We start from the raw sequence: 7,404 nt of genomic DNA on the forward strand, positions 1-7,404 counted from the left end.
ATAGATAGATAGATAGATAAGTTAAAAAGATAGATAGATAGATAGATAGATAGATAGATAGATAGATAGATAGATAGATAGATAGATAGATAGATAGATAGATAAGGTTTGAAAATAGATAGATAGATAGATAGATAGATAGATAGATAGATAGATAGATAGATAGATAGATAAGTTAGTTAGAAAGATAGATAGATTAGTAAGGAAGATAGATAAGTTAGTTAGAAAGATAGATAGATTAGAAAGAAAGATAGATAAGTTAGTTAAAAAGATAGATAGATTAGTAAGAAAGAAAGAAAGATAGATTAGTTAGTTAGAAAGAAAGATAGATTAGTTAGAAAGAAAGATAGATAGATAAGTTAGTTAGAAAGATAGATAGATTAGTAAGAAAGAAAGATAGATAAGTTAGTTAGAAAGATAGATAGAAAGATAAGTTAGTTAGAAAGATAAGTTAGATAGATAGATAGATAGATAGATAGATAGATAGATAGATAGATAGATAGATAGATAGATAGATAGATAGAAGTTTATTAGGTCATTGAATGGTAGTTTAATTGAGTCTAGGGCTTCAGGGAGTTTAGATTTGAGTTTTTGGCTTGTACACTAATGGGCCACCGTAGTCTTGGCTCAATTTGAGCAGTCTGCCATGTAAGTCTATGGGATTTTTATGGTTTTTAATATTAATTTTTAAGAAAACTGAAAGTCAAATCAGTCTGAAAAGATATAGCACACCAAGTCAGAACAGTCTGAAAGTCTGACCCGAGTTTGGAGTTTGTAGAGTTAAAGCTCTAGGAGGAGTTAGAGTTGATAAATTTTGGGTCAGAAGAATAAGAAGAAGAATAATAACTAGAAAAAAAAGTTTGTTGAGACAAACTTTAAGTTGGCTTGAGAAAGCCGGACCAGAGAGTTTGAAGAAGTTAAAAGTAGTTAGAAGTTTAAAGTAGTTAGAAGTAGTTTGAAGTTTGAAGTAGTTTGAAGTTTGAAGTAGTTTGAAGTTTAAAGTAGTTTAAATTTTGATTGATAAATTAGTTAGAAAGAAAGAATAGTTAGAAAGAAAGAAAAGTTAGAAAGAAAGAAAGAAAGAAAGAGAAAGAAAAAAGAAAGATTAGTTAGAAAGAAAGAAAAAAGAAAGAAAGATTAGTTAGAAAGAAAGAAAGAAAGTAAGATTAGGTATAAAGAAAGAAAGATTAGGTAGAAAGAAAGAAAAGTTAGAAAGAAAGAAAGAAAGAAAGAAAGAAAGAAAGAAAGAAAGAAAGAAAGAAAGAAAGAAAGAAAGAAGAAAGATTAGTTAGAAAGAAAGAAAGAAAGAAAGAAAGAAAGATTAGGTATAAAGAAAGAAAGAAAGAAAGAAAGAAAGAAAGAAAGAAAGAAAGAAAGAAAGAAAGAAAGAAAGATTAGTTAGAAAGAAAGAAAGAAAGAAAGAAAGAAAGATTAGGTATAAAGAAAGAAAGAAAGAAAGATTAGGTATAAAGAAAGAAAGAAAGAAAGAAAGAAAGAAAGAAAGAAAGAAAGAAAGAAAAAAATATAAGGTATAAAGAAAGAAAGAAAAAGATTAGGTATAAAGAAAGAAAGAAAGAAAGAAAGAAAGAAAGAAAGAAAGAAAGAAAGAAAGAAAGATTAGGTAGAAAGAAAGAATGAAAGAAAAAAGAAAGAAAGATTAGCTAGAAAGAAAGAATGAAAGAAAAAAGAAAGAAAGATTAGCTAGAAAGAAAGAAAGAAAGAAAGAAAGATTGTAAGAAAGAAAGAAAGATTAGGTAGAAAGAAAGAATGAAAGAAAAAAGAAAGAAAGATTAGTTAGAAAGAAAGAAAGAAAGAAAGATTAGGTATAAAGAAAGAAAGAACGAAAGAAAGATTAGGTAGAAAGAAAGAAAAAAGAAAAGATTAGTTAGAAAGAAAGAAAGAAAGTAAGATTAGGTAGAAAGAAAGATTAGGTAGAAAGAAAGATTAGGTAGAAAGAAAGAAAAGTTAGAAAGAAAGAAAGAAAGAAAGAAAGAAAGAAAGAAAGAAAGAAAGAAAGAAAGAAAGAAAGAAAGAAAGAAAGAAAGAAAGAAAGAAAGAAGAAAGATTAGTTAGAAAGAAAGAAAGAAAGAAAGAAAGAAAGAAAGAAAGAAAGAAAGATTAGGTATAAAGAAAGAAAGAAAGAAAGAAAGAAAGATTAGGTATAAAGAAAGAAAGAAAGATTAGGTATAAAGAAAGAAAGAAAGAAAGAAAGAAAGAAAGAAAGAAAGAAAGAAAGAAAGAAAGAAAGAAAGAAAGAAAGAAAGAAAGAAAGAAAGATTAGTTAGAAAGAAAGAAAAAAGAAAGAAAGATTAGTTAGAAAGAAAGAAAGATTAGGTATAAAGAAAGAAAGAAAGAAAGATTAGTTAGAAAGAAAGAAAGATTAGGTATAAAGAAAGAAAGAACGAAAGAAAGATTAGGTAGAAAGAAAGAAAAAAGAAAAGATTAGTTAGAAAGAAAGAAAGAACGATTAGGTATAAAGAAAGAAAGAACGAAAGAAAGATTAGGTAGAAAGAAAGAAAAGTTAGAAAGAAAGAAAGAAAGAAAGAAAGAAAGAAAGAAAGAAAGAAAGAAAGATTAGGTATAAAGAAAGAAAGAAAGATTAGGTATAAAGAAAGAAAGAAAGAAAGATTAGGTAGAAAGAAAGAAAGAAAGAAAGAAAGAAAGAAAGAAAGAAAGAAAGAAAGAAAGAAAGAAAGAAAGAAAGAAAGAAAAAAATATAAGGTATAAAGAAAGAAAGAAAAAGATTAGGTATAAAGAAAGAAAGAAAGAAAGAAAGAAAGAAAGAAAGAAAGAAAGAAAGAAAGAAAGATTAGGTAGAAAGAAAGAATGAAAGAAAAAAGAAAGAAAGATTAGCTAGAAAGAAAGAATGAAAGAAAAAAGAAAGAAAGATTAGCTAGAAAGAAAAAAAGAAAGAAAGAAAGATTGTAAGAAAGAAAGAAAGATTAGGTAGAAAGAAAGAAAGAAAGAAAGATTGTAAGAAAGAAAGAAAGATTAGGTAGAAAGAAAGAATGAAAGAAAAAAGAAAGAAAGATTAGCTAGAAAGAAAGAAAGAAAGAAAGAAAGAAAGAAAGAAAGAAAGAAAGAAAGAAAGAAAGAAAGAAAGAAAGAAAGAAAGAAAGAAAGAAAGAAAGATTAGGTATAAAGAAAGAAAGAACGAAAGAAAGATTAGGTAGAAAGAAAGAAAAGTTAGAAAGAAAGAAAGAAAGAAAGAAAGAAAGAAAGAAAGAAAGAAAGAAAGAAAGAAAGAAAGAAAGAAAGAAAGAAAGAAAGAAAGAAAGAAAGAAAGATTAGGTATAAAGAAAGAAAGAACGAAAGAAAGATTAGGTAGAAAGAAAGAAAAGTTAGATAAGTCAGTCAGATAGATAGATAGATAGATAGATAGATAAGTTCAAAAGATAGATAGATAGATAGATAGATAGATAGATAGATAGATAGATAGATAGATAGATAAGTTCAAAAGATAGATAGATAGATAGATAAGTTCAAAAGATAGATAATAGATAGATAGATAGATAGATAGATAGATAGATAGATAGATAGATAGATAGATAGATAGATAGATAGATAGATAGATAGATAGATAGATAGATAGAAAGAAAAGGTTTAAAGAGATAGAAAGAAAGAAAGAAAATGTTTAAAGAAAGAAATAAAGAAAGAAAGAAAGAAAGATTAATTAGTAAGAAAGAAGGAGAAAGAAAGAGAGAAAGAAAGAAAGAGAGAAAGAAAGAAAAAGAAAGATTGATTAGTTGAAAGAAAGAAAGAAAGAAAGAAAGAAAGAAAGAAAGAAAGAAAGAAAGAAAGAAAGAAAGAAAGATAGATGATTTACTGATTCAAGCATGATTTACCATAGTTTACCATGATTTACCATAGTTTACCATGATTTACCATGATTTACCATAGTTTACCATAATTTACTATAGTATACCATGATTTACCATGTTCAAGTATGATTTACTGATTCTAGCATGATTTGTCATAGATTACCATCATTTTCCATAGTTTACCATGATTTACTATAGTATACCACGATTTACCATGTTCAAGTATAATTTACTGATTCTAGCATGATTTACCATAGTTTACCATGATTTACCACGATTTACCATAGTTTACCATGATTTACTATAGTATACCATGATTTACCATGTTCAAGTATGATTTATTGATTCTAGCATGATTTACCATAGTTTACCATGATTTACCACGATTTACTATAGTTTACCATGATTTACTATAGTATACCACGATTTACCATGTTCAAGTATAATTTACTGATTCTAGCATGATTTACCATAGTTTACCATGATTTACCACGATATACCATAGTTTACCATGATTTACTATAGTATACCATGATTTACCATGTTCAAGTATGATTTATTGATTCTAGCATGATTTACCATAGTTTACCATGATTTACCACGATTTACAATAGTTTACCATGATTTACTATAGTATACCATGATTTACCATGTTCAAGTATGATTTATTGATTCTAGCATGATTTACCATAGTTTACCATGATTTACCACGATTTACTATAGTATACCATGATTTACTATAGTATACCACGATTTGCCATGTTCAAGTATAATTGACTGATTCTAGCATGATTTACCACAGTTTAGCATGATTTACCATAGTTTACCATGATTTACCATGATTTACCATGATTTACCATAGTTTACCATTATTTACTATAGTATACCATGATTTACCATGTTCAAGTATGATTTACTATGATTCTAGCATGATTTACCATAGTTTACCACGATTTACCATAGTTTACCATGATTTACCATAGTTTACCATGCTAGCATGATTATCATGTTGCTAGCATGATGCTAGAATTTTTTTACCATGTTGCTAGCATGGTTTACCATGATTTACCATAGTTTACCATGATTTACTATAGTATACCATGATTTACCACGATTTACCATAGTTTACCATGATTTACTATAGTATACCATGATTTACCATGTTCAAGTATGATTTACTGATTCTAGCATAGAAAGAAATAGAAAGAAAGAAAGAAAGAAAGAAAGAAAGAAAGAAAGAAAGAAAGAAAGAAAGAAAGAAAGAAAGAAAGAAAGAAAGATTAGGTATAAAGAAAGAAAGAACGAAAGAAAGATTAGGTATAAAGAAAGAAAGAACGAAAGAAAGATTAGGTAGAAAGAAAGAAAAGTTAGAAAGAAAGAAAGAAAGAAAGAAAGAAAGAAAGAAAGAAAGAAAGAAAGAAAGAAAGAAAGAAAGAAAGAAAGATTAGGTAGAAAGAAAGAAAAGTTAGATAAGTCAGATAGATAGATAGATAGATAGATAAGTTCAAAAGATAGATAGATAGATAGATAGATAGATAGATAGATAGATAGATAGATAGATAGATAGATAGATAGATAGATAGATAGATAAGTTCAAAAGATAGATAGATAGATAGATAGATAGATAGATAGATAGATAGATAGATAGATAGATAGATAGATAAGTTCAAAAGATAGATAGATAGATAGATAGATAGATAGATAATAGATAGATAGATAGATAGATAGATAGATAGATAGATAGATAGATAGATCTATGTATGATTTATTGATTCTAGCATGATTTACCATAGTTTACCATGATTTACCACGATTTACTATAGTATACCATGATTTACTATAGTATACCACGATTTGCCATGTTCAAGTATAATTTACTGATTCTAGCATGATTTACCATAGTTTACCATGATTTACCACGATTTACAATAGTTTACCATGATTTACTATAGTATACCATGATTTAACATGTTCAAGTATAATTTACTGATTCTAGCATGATTTACCACAGTTTAGCATGATTTACCATAGTTTACCATGGTTTACCATGATTTACCATGATTTACCATAGTTTACCATTATTTACTATAGTATACCATGATTTACCATGTTCAAGTATGATTTACTATGATTCTAGCATGATTTACCATAGTTTACCACGATTTACCATAGTTTACCATGATTTACCATAGTTTACCATGCTAGCATGATAATCATGTTGCTAGCATGATGCTAGAATTTTTTTACCATGTTGCTAGCATGGTTTACCATGATTTACCATAGTTTACCATGATTTACTATAGTATACCATGATTTACCACAATTTACCATAGTTTACCATGATTTACTATAGTATACCATGATTTACCATGTTCAAGTATGATTTACTGATTCTAGCATGATTTAGCATAGTTTACCATGATTTACCATAGTTTACCATGATTTACCACGATTTACCATAGTTTACCATGATTTACCATAGTTTACCATGATTTACCACGATTTACCATAGTTTACCATGATTTACTATAGTATACCATGATTTACCATGTTCAAGTATGATTTACTGATTCTAGCATGATTTATCATAGTTTACCATGATTTACCATAGTTTACCATGATTTACCACGATTTACCATAGTTTACCATGATTTACTATAGTATACCATGATTTACCATGTTCAAGTATGATTTACTGATTCTAGCATGATTTATCATAGATTACCATGATTTACCATAATTTACCATGATTTACCACGATTTACCATAGTTTACCATGATTTACTATAGTATACCACGATTTACCACGTTCAAGTATGATTTACTGATTCTAGCATGATTTACCATAGTTTAGCATGATTTAGCATAGTTTACCATGATTTACCACGATTTACCATAGTTTACCATGATTTACTATAGTATACCATGATTTACCATGTTCAAGTATGATTTACTGATTCTAACATGATTTATCATAGTTTACCATGATTTACCATAGTTTACCATGATTTACCACGATTTACCATAGTTTACTATGATTTACTATAGTATACCATGATTTACCATGTTCAAGTATGATTTACTGATTGTAGCATAGATAGATAGATAAGGTTTGTAGATAGATAGATAGATAGATAGATAGATAGATAAGGTTTGAAGATAGATAGATAGATAGATAATGTTTGAAGATAGATAGATAGATAGATAGATAGATAGATAGATAGATAGATAGATAGATAGATAGATAGAGTTAAAAAGATAGATAGATAGATAGATAGATAGATAGATAGATAGATAGATAGATAAGTTAAAAAGATAGATAGATAGATAGATAGATAGATTAGTTAAATAGATAGATAGATAGATAGATAGATAGATAGATAGATAGATAGATAGATAGATAGATAGATAAGTTAAAAAGATAGATAGATAGATAGATAGATAGATAGATAGATAGATAGATAGATAGATAGATAGATATATAAGTTAAAAAGATAGATAGATAGATAGATAGATAGATAGATAGATAGATAGATAGATAGATAGATAGATAGATTAGTTAAATAGATAGATAGATAGATAG

This window comes from Rutilus rutilus (genome assembly GCF_951802725.1).
Source record: "Rutilus rutilus genome assembly, chromosome: 9".
Lineage (NCBI taxonomy): Eukaryota > Metazoa > Chordata > Actinopteri > Cypriniformes > Leuciscidae > Rutilus > Rutilus rutilus.